The sequence below is a fragment of the Solanum pennellii genome, chromosome 2 (genome assembly GCF_001406875.1).
Source record: "Solanum pennellii chromosome 2, SPENNV200".
Classification (NCBI taxonomy): Eukaryota; Viridiplantae; Streptophyta; class Magnoliopsida; order Solanales; family Solanaceae; genus Solanum; species Solanum pennellii.
The window spans coordinates 36878598-36889711 of record NC_028638.1 but is presented as its reverse complement, the minus strand read 5'-3'; the positions used below and the strand labels follow the sequence as shown (position 1 = coordinate 36889711).

The following is an 11114-nucleotide window of genomic DNA, read 5'->3' as shown; positions in this document are numbered from 1 at the left end:
TTAAAGGATAAAATCATCCGCTTCAAATTTATTATTTGCCCAAAAACACAAACAAATTAAACATGAATTCCCAATACCAACAATCCAAACATAAGATGCACACTATTAAAAAATACGAATTTCCAACGGAACCCATTGGAAATATTTTCCAAAAAAACACAAACCAATTAAACATGAATTACCAACTGCAACATTCAAACATAAATGCATACTACTAACAAAAACACTAATTCCCAATGAAACCCATTGGAGAGGTGGCTCGCTCAAGGCATTTCCGGTAAATGTTCTATCAAAAATCTCATAAATTCGCAATTAGCATATCAGACACCGCAATATGCCTTGAGAAGATCACTGGGAGGAGTTGTATAGCCAGCTTCTGTGGCACCATACCCAAGTAATCCAAGAATTTCAAATGGCTTGAAAAGCAAAGGGTGTTCTTCATCCACCAGTTCTTTTGGTGCTTCGATGAAGTGACCTGGTTTTGATAATGAAAATAATTGAATGGAGTATCTATCACTTTCTCTGGCCATTTCAACTCTATGAACAGGAGAATGCAATCGGCCATTTGTCCATGCCTGTATAAGTACAAAGATATTCGCAGTAATATTTTTGGAGAATAGAGCAACATAGGGTCAGCAAATATCAAGATTCATTTTCAGTTTTGCATGAAAAGATTGAGCATGTAGTTCCAACAAAATGTCTTGGTTGGACTCTTCCAGAACATCACTCAGTATGTCAGATCCTTCAAAAATATGCATTTCAGGAAATAATCAACACTAACATGACAATATTTTCAGAGATTCGAGAAACTTAAGATCCAACAAATATCTTAGAGGCTCTGAAACCTATGCTTTTTTGAAGAATCCAATAAGGTGTAACAATATTAACCCGAATGGTAACATAGCATATACCACACTACCTTATTGATTTTTTAAGTTTCTTGTCATTTAGCATTATCCTTTTAGAAAATCAAACAACACAGTTCTCGACAAGATAATAACACTAGCTCAAACTTAACACTTACTTTGAAAGAATCANTTTTTTGAAGAATCCAATAAGGTGTAACAATATTAACCCGAATGGTAACATAGCATATACCACAGTACCTTATTGATTTTTTAAGTTTCTTGTCATTTAGCATTATCCTTTTAGAAAAATCAAACAACACAGTTCTCAACAAGATAATAACACTAGCTCAAAACTTAACACTTACTTTGAAAGAATCACCGGACAAAACAACATAAGAATTTGGCGAAATGTTGACATCAATCCACTCTCCATTTTTGTTGATTTGCAATCCATTGACTTGATTTTGGGATATAAAAGTCAAGAAATTACCATCAGTGTGGCCACCCAATCCAGCTGCTTTATTATTTTCATCTCCACTATTGATGATCCCTTATAATGTGTAAATCTGAATAGGAAGTAATTGGGATCCAACAATTCATCAATGTGATTCTTTAATCCCAAATTCTCCGAAATCATCCTTTTCAACATCTCATCCAATTCCAAAAGTGGATTAGAATAAGATTTTACCAAATTGCTGCAAAAATTAACGCATATATAATGTTAGTATAAACATATGAAAGAAGGTTAAACATATTTAGAAATATTTGGAGTTATACAATTTTTCCACTTAGACACATAGGTAAGTCTTGTATTTTTTTTTTTTTAAAAAAAGGAAGGGGAATCAGACTGTCACTTGTTAAACAGTGACCTCATGTACCAAATATTTTAATGGGAAAAGACTCGGTCATTGAAATTTCAGAAAAAACTTATTTATGTTATTCGTTAAAAGTTTGTCTCAATAATTCATTGTCGTTTAAAAAAAAGGTTTATTCATGCCATTATTTTTTAACACTGATTTTGCAAAAACATTTCAACACGTGATCAATTATAATTCTATCACGTCATCAAACTTTATCTGTATTTTTATTTATTTATTTTTATCGAATATATCGTGAGTTCATACCAAATCTTCATTCAAATATTTTAATGTTATTGGCAATATTTTTATTTTGTTTAAAAAGTGATAAAGAATAGATCTAAGAAACAAACTTTCATCTCTATTTCTATATATATATAAGCTACTAAGAATATCTTTTGAAAGATCGTATAGTCAATCAATTAAGTTACTAAGAATTTCTAATGTCGTACTTTTGAACACTTCTGCTAGGGCGAAAATAAAACATAATGATAATAAGAAAATAAAGATAAAAAGAATAAGTAAACATACCAGAAATGTTGATTACCCTGAGGCCAAAAGATATTAGCAAAATTTTGAAGACTTTGATGATTAAGCAAATCAGGAATACACAAACTCTCATACAATGGCAATTGTGGAATCATTCCCATATATCCATGCGTTGGTTTTTCTGAGATATTTTTCAATTTAGTCTCTAAAGGAAATTCAAATATATCTTTTGAAATACTAAATATGTCCTCTCTAATATCCTTTGGAACTTTATCATAAATTGCTTCAAAACAACCATATTCTTGCAAAGCTTCAAAAACTTGAATTTTTGTGGATTCCCATAGTGGAGTGTTTGGTTTCAGATCTTGATGATTTGAAAAATCTATGGTGGGAACTTTAACTAATTTGGTAGATGCCATTAATTGATTATGAACAAGGAGAAAAGAGAAATTAAAGAAAGAAAGACTCAAAAAGTATATATTTTTAAAGGAGGAAATGTTTTGGTGTATATATAATGAGCATTTTTTAGTCTTGACGATAAGGATATTTTTGAATCAAATTATAAACGAAAGATATTTTTATTTGTTTACATAATTTAAGAGTATTTTTTCTCCTTTTTCCTTAAAAATATATTAATTTATACATTTTTTATTTTAATTAAATTATTTATATTGATATAAATATTGAAAAAATTTAGACTAATATTTTAAATTTAATTTTTTTGAAATACAATATCAAATCTACTGATGTGCTATAAAATGAAATGGAATAATATAAAGAAATAATAGTTTGTCATCTTTCAAAACCCCAAACGTGTACGGCCTAGTGGCGTGCCGCATGTATAAGAAAATAATTTATAACCATATAACAATAATTTAAACAACAAATTTTAATTTATGTTTTAAAACTATAATTTAAATTAAATGATGTCATATAAAATGTAGAGACGCGTAAAAGTTTGAATAAATAGTACATTTCATCCATCACAAAAAAACGTATAGTGTGAATTTATTTTTTTACTTTTTCTATCTCTATTTATTTGCTCATATTTTATTTAACATATGTATTAAGAAAATAATAATTAATGTAGAGAATTTAAGTGAAATAACTTGTACTAAGCCAAGAATATATGAACAAATCGCCAATCTCTTTAAAAGATTGTTTGGTGGGGATGAGGGTGAGGGGTTCCTTAACTTTGAGTTTTTTCAAATATAAATATGACAACATTTTAATTAAAACCTTAATTCCTATCCAAAATTATTTTCACGCTCAAAAATTGACCTTAACACCTAAGAGAACTTAAGAATCACTCGATACAATCTTATTCACACATGAAAAATTGTTCGAATCTTAAGTTAAAATTTCAGGATGTTAGTTACTTATGGCTTAAATAACTCAACGATACAACTTGTTAACTCTTTATATGACTTGTTAACATTATGCATTGAGGAACGAAATGGATTACGAACGCCTGCAACGTAACATAATATAGATACTAAAGGATTATGTTGAACCATTTCCTCATAAAAGAGTAAAATCATCCATTTAAAATTTATTATTTGTTCAAAAATACACGTACATATTAAATATGAATTCCTAACTGCAAAAGTTCAAACATATGAATCATACGTTGAAGAGGTTTCCGATAGATATATTAATGGTTTTCTGATAGGAACAAACATTAGTCAGAAATTCACAATTAGCATATCAGACACCACAATATGCCTTGAAAAGATCACTGGGAGGAGCTGTATAGCCAGCTTCTGTGGCACCATACCCAAGTAATCCAAGAATTTCAAATGGCTTGAAAAGCAAAGGGTGTTCTTCATCCACCAGTTCTTTTGGTGCCTCGATGAAGTGACTTGGTTTTGATAATGAAAATAATTGAATGGAATATCTATCACTTTCTCTGGCCATTTCAACTTTATGAACAGGAGAATGCAATCGACCATTTGTCCATGCCTGTATAAATTTACGTTGTCAGTATATAAAATTTAAATTATATCTTTATTTATTATACAAAATAAAATTATTTCCAGAAAGATGTTTACATTAAAAGAAAAAGGATTAAAATTGAAAGAGTACTATAAAGAAAGCTCAGAATATAAGAAGAAGAAGACAAAAAGTATAAGATAGAGGAAATAATTTTTCTTATTCAAGTGTGTATTTCAAATAGTGAGTGATATCCCTATTTATAGTGTTAAGATATCACTCTCAAAGGTCACCATGATAAATGCCCAATTAATAGGTACATAGTTATCTACAAAGGTTCATGTCACCTTGAAAATGTAGATATATGATAAGATAAGTTTATGAAGAAAGCAAATGGACAATCTAATATTCAGTGAATTTATAAAAAAGAGGAAAATAATTTCATACTATTGCATTATTCAATTTTGTCAGATTATAGGTAGCCATTTATTGCATACATTATTCAACTAAAAATGTACAAACACGACGTAGTCGAATACTTTTGTGAACATGCATACTTCTAGTATGAAGTGGACGTTTGCATATATATCTGACTAACAACAAATCATTACAATATATAATCTGTTATAAAATCAAGCTCATAAGACTATAATCATAAAGAGAAGAAGACAAGAGAAATAGATAGAAGAAGAGGACTTTTCTTCTTATTCAACTGTATCATACAATAGTGAATGATCTCTATTTATAGTGTTGAGATATCATAGTCAAAGGTCACCTTGGAATTATACATAGTTATCATCAAGGTTCATATCACCTTAGAATCTTATCACATTGGAAACACTAATACATGAATCCAATTAATTGTTGGATAACTCTAATGGATCATCCACATAACACAATAGATTTATAACACTCCCTCTTAAATGTCCATAGATAATGTGCCTCGTTAAAATCTTACTAGAAAAAACCCAGTAGGAAAAAATTCTAGTGAAGGAAAAAGAGTACACATATCTTTTGATAAGCATTATTTGTTACCTCATTAAAAACCTTGTCAGGAAAATCCAGTGGGATAAAACGTCGGTCAAGGAAAAAAGAGTGCAACGCGTATTATACTCCCCCTGATTAAAACATCACTCAATTTCTTGCGATGATGTCTCCAATCTTCTTACATTGTGGTTTGTTATTCTTTTTCAAAAAAAACCACACATTTCCTGAATATGGTGTGTTATTTATCTCAACCAGACGCACTCTCGACTTGCTTCATGAAGGAATTTATTTCTGTATAGCAACATTTGCTCCATTGTCGCTAGGATATTATTGTGCCTCCATATGCAAACAAATAGCGTGTTTGAGATTGTCCTTTATGCGGATCAAATAAATATTCTGCATCTGCGTAACCAATCAATTTTGTCTTGGATTCCTCAAAATAGAATAAACCCATAACTGTGATCCTTCGAGGATATTCAGTCATGTGGTCAACATTATTTCAATGCCCTTTTATCAGGGAGAAACTGAATCTTGCCAGTAAATTTATTGCAAAACAAATATCTGATCAAATATTGTTAGCAAAATGCACGAGTGCCCTGATTGCACCAAGATATAGAGTTTCATCACCAAGAAACTCTTCATCCTTCTTTTGATATCAAACTGAATCATCATTTATGTCAAGCGATCTCAAATCATTGGGGTACTCAATGAATGTGATTTATACATATAAAAACGCATCAAAACATATCTGTGTATGTGCATTGATAGACAAATATTTCATTTGTCAAATTATCAATTTGTAGGTCAAGACAAAATTCTGTCTTACCAAGACCTTTCATAAAATACAAGGACAATTAGGGTCATTCTTTTGTACCCTTTTCTTCCTAGACTATTTCAATCCATATAAGGATTCTTGAAGCTTTATTTTAAAAAGTTTCATTCAAACTCTTATATGCTTCAGACACCTCGATTGTTTCAAGGATTTTCATATAACCTTCATTGTCTAGCTAGACATTACAATTATTCATTACATGCATTCAAGTTTTTCATATGTTTCCAGATCAAAACAAACCTCATTGCATCCACCAAAGGAGAAAACATTTCCAATAATGTCAGGATTTTTGCGACAAACATTTATGCCCCAAGGCACAAACCGTATTTGATATCTTACGGTTATACTATCGCATAATAAATTATTTGTACCCCACTGACATTATACATTGATTTATGGACTACCAGTCCAAAACGTCATTTTTTTAAGTGAAACAAAATATACATGAATTGTGCATATTACTTGGTCTATCATTTATCTGTTCCACTCTATGACAGATTTGAATTCAAGATCCTCGTCACAATTTATATCATTGAGCGCTACCTCATATCAAAGATACCGTCGACGGTTATTTGATATCGATTCCAACAAGACATAACTTATCGAGATCTCTTCATTTTTCATTATTTTCAGGTACCTGAACCTTTTTCGAGGTTTTATGAAGTGTTATGTCAATGTGCTCTTTTATAGCACTTGCCTCATTATCATGACCATATTGATCATTTGCTCCTTCCTTCTTCAAGGAATTCTATATTTGAAACCGATAGGTCTATTACGCTTTCGGCGTATCATAGACTCTGTCCTTCAAGAACTTCGCATTGGAGCATTTGCAACTAAATTATATCATAGGGTCAGTGCATTCATCTGGAAACTGATTTGCAACATTATTCAACTGAATTATCCCTTGAACTTTAAGTTCACATATTTATTTAACGAGGATCTAGATAATTCATAATTAACCTCACACATAGTTTTCAGCTGTCAATCATCTCTCCCCCTAATGTTAGAAAATCTAACATTCATTCCAATCTTATTTGGGAGTTTTGTTCTCATAACCATGATTTAGCTATAATTGGAGGCATACACTTTATGCTAAATCAACCAGCATTTATCAATATAATTTCATAATTTGGAAGTGTGCTCTTAATTTAAAAATTCGAGCAAACAACCTTACAAACACCAATTTGTAAGTTGACACCAAAGCACATGTGATCATCGCATAGATACATCTGTCACATAGTTGCAAATGATCCACATGGCAGGTGAATGGGCCCATATCCACCTTTTTATATGTCCCAAAAACTTCAGGGAATTATAATCCCAACCTTAGCTGGTACAATGATCATATTATGAGGAGAACAAACGACACAAGAGAATTCTTGAACAATCTTTATTTCTTCATCATATAATCTACATGAATTCTCAATTAAATTTGCCATCACATTTAAACTAGAATGGTAAATCGGTCATGCCAACCAATCTTTATTTAGTACACTTATAATTTACTTTTGCATTTGATTCCATCAGCATGCCCACGTTTGTGTGCAACAAACAAGAGGAAAAAATAGGTAATCTTTTACATAAATATTTATAACCCGCTTCGATTGTAGTAATTTAAAGATATTAAATCTTTTTATAATTTATCGTCTCAATATTTCTTTTTTAATTCATCCAAAACTTAAAAAGTTTCTTTGAGACTTACTACAACCCCAATATTATTCCTCTGATAATAGCACAACTCGTTAGAGCTTGCAATTAATTTTGTGTACTATCACATATTCCATCGCACCATCCATATGGTGAACATCTCCTCAAGGAGAAAATATATCATTATTGTCATGGTTAAAATTATTACGAGCAAGACATGTTTCTTGCTTTTCTTTTGTTGTACCATAGGTACACAACCAATGACAAATTTGTATTGTCACACAGTGTATTTGATCATGGCCACAACCTTTATAGGCAAGAATTATTTCTTTCTTTTTGCCCTTTCGGTAGTTCATAACAAACATACCATAATATTCATGACGTATAAACGTACACGAACATTGACCGTTCATGTGAAATAAAATTTATTTCTTTCTCTCAAATCTCCCGTAGAGATGAGATGTGTCATATATCATTTTTTTTCTCAAACCTTCGATAGAGGTGAGTTGTGGCATATATCCAACTCATAATGATTTTATCACATCTTGACCCATTCTCTTATAGAATGGTCGAGCATTCACGATACTCATCACAAGTCACATTCTCTTCAAGGAATGGACTAATCATTTATATGTACTTCATAAATTCATTATATTTCCATGACATACCTCAATATCACTTTGAAAGATAAAGTGCATCACCACTTTATATTCTTTTATTTTGATGGAGGATTTATAAAACTTATCAAATATTGGGTCGACAAGATCGCAAGCCCAATGACCTTTCTTACCATTTTGATAATAAAAATTGCCTTCACATTTTGAAGGACTATTTGAAGAACTCATAGTGTTCTTCCTTTTATAATTACCACAACGATGACTATTATAATTCCGTCATTTCACACTCTTTTTCATATCGTTAATCATTTGTCATCTTTCAGACTAATAATTTACTGCTACCACATTCATACGATAGAATGGAGCAAGTCAGCATCGGATTTCAAAGTTATCATATGTTGCTACCACATTCTTTTCAAGGAATGGAGCAAGTTCAATATGACGAATTTCAAGGCTTTTCATAAAAGCCTTAGTCATAATTATTTCATCACTATGGTGCATTGACTCAAACTCAATGTATTATCCATACAAGGCGTGTTAGGCCAAATTCTAAGGGACTTGAACCCAATCCTTATCATCATGGTGCATCAAAACTCAGATTGATGTCTTACCCTCTTGGTGCGATAGAACTTGAATCTACCGTCTTACCGTCAAATATTTTTTTTTATTATGTCATCCGGACTTTAACCAGATGTCTTACCCTTTTGGTACGATGGGGCTTGACTCCATCGTCTTACCCTTAACCAACAGTATAATAGACCGAAGTACAACATGACTCACCCTTTGAGTCTTTCAAAACAGTCAAAATAATAGTGAAACTCATGCTAATAAAATTTTATACCTTCTTCCAGTTAAGAAGTTCTGTATAGCATGTCATATTTAACCAATAGTAGTATATGTCTTTGGTTCCTGGTAATTGTTAGTGGCTGAATACTATTGTAATCTAAATCATAAAAATATTTTAGAAAGTACATACCTGATTTTATGCAAATAATATCTTGATTCTCATAACGAGATCAACCAAAACATGAGCTAAAGAAAAACTAAACTCACTCTCAATTGGCTAGAGTCTCGTGCTGATAACGTGTTATAAAATCAAGTTCATAAAACTATAATCATAAAGAGAAGAATACAAGAGAAATAGATATAAGAAGAGGACTTTTCTTCTTATTCAAATGTATCATACAATGGTGAATGATCTCTATTTATAGTGTTGAGATATCATAGTCAAAGGTCACCTTGGAATTATACATAGTTATTATCAAGGTTCATATCACCTTGAAATTTTATCACATTGGAAACACTAATACATAAATCCAATTAATTGTTGGATAACTCTAATGAATCATCCACATAACACAATAAATTTATAAAATAATCAAATAATATTTAAAAAATAACTTTATGATTATCATGGAGAAAGCAGCATAGGTTATCAAATATCAAAATCCACTTTCAATTTTACTTGAAGGAATTAATGATGTGTGGTTCTAACTTCTAACCTATGTTAATCTGATTTATCCAAAAATGTTATTAAGTGCGTCAGTGTCTTTAAGAATTTTTTTTTTTAAGAATCTCGCACCAGTGAAATGGTATCTTAATCAAAAGAAATAAAAATATCAAGTTTAAATTTAAATTATTTGACTTTTGAAAAACGAAATGTATCATATAAATTGAGCAAGTAACACTTGAAGGAATCACCGGACAAAACAACATACGAATTTGGTTTAATGTTGACATCAATCCACTCTCCATTTTTGTTGATTTGCAATCCATTAACTTCATTTTGTGATATAAAAGACAAGAAGTTACCATCTGTGTGGCCACCCAATTCAGGAGTTTTATTATTTTCATCTCCATTAATAATCGATGATCCCTTGTAATGTGTAAATCTAAATAAAAAATAATTGGGATTCAACAATTCATCAATGTGTTTTTTAATCCCAAATTTTCCAAAATCATCCTTTTAAACATTTCATCCAATTCCACAAGTGGATTAGAATACGATTTTACCAAATTGCTGCAAAAAATAGCGAACATATAATGTTAGTATTATCATATGAAAAAGGTTGAACATATTTATAGAAACATCTGAAGTTGATACGATTTATAGAACATATTTAAGTCTTGTATGTCATATTTTTAAAATTGGGGTAGTGAAAATAAAACAAATGGGAAGGGAAATTAAACCGTCACTTATTATAATAACTATAATAAAATAATAGTAGTTTGTCCTTTATATAAGAGATAAAACATATGAATAAATCAATATTCTATAGAACTGTTCAAAGATAAGGTTGTCAATCAACTAAGCTATTAAAATTTTTGGAATGCACATACCCAAAATGCTGATTACCATGAGGCCAATTACCATGAGGCCAAAAGATATTAGCAAAAGTTTGAAGACATTTAGGATTAAGCAAATCAGGAATACACAAACTCTCATACAATGGCAATTGTGGAATCATTCCCATATAGCTATGCATCGGTTTTTCTGAAATATTTTTCACTTTAGTCTGTAAAGGAAATTCAAATATTTCTTTTGACATATCAAATGTTTCTGTTATTTGTAGTTTTGATGATTTGACAAACTTAGGGACCTCATAAAGGTACCGGGTTTTCTACTTGAGTATTGCAGGTGTCTTGTTTGAAGTATTGCAGATGAAACAAACCCAGGGACCTAGTAGAGGTACCAGGCTCTCTTGAGAGTGAGCCAGTCGACTGCCAGCTGGAGATAGTACAGAAAGTAGGTGCACACTTCCCGATGGCGTCAGAAAGTGTGACCTTTCCAACCAATGGCAAGATGTTTAGGAAAGGGACTTGTCAATACAAAAGACACTTTCCTAAACACTTTTTGGTAGTTTTTGCAACTTGATAAACACTTTTCAAGAACTCTTGCAAAGGC

The 11114-nt window shown here is 31.0% G+C and overlaps 1 pseudogene; it reads right to left on the bottom strand.

Annotated features, from left to right (window-relative positions):
- Positions 1–2678, bottom strand: LOC107009429 (annotated as a pseudogene).
- Positions 2679–11114: the final 8436 nt, after the last annotated feature.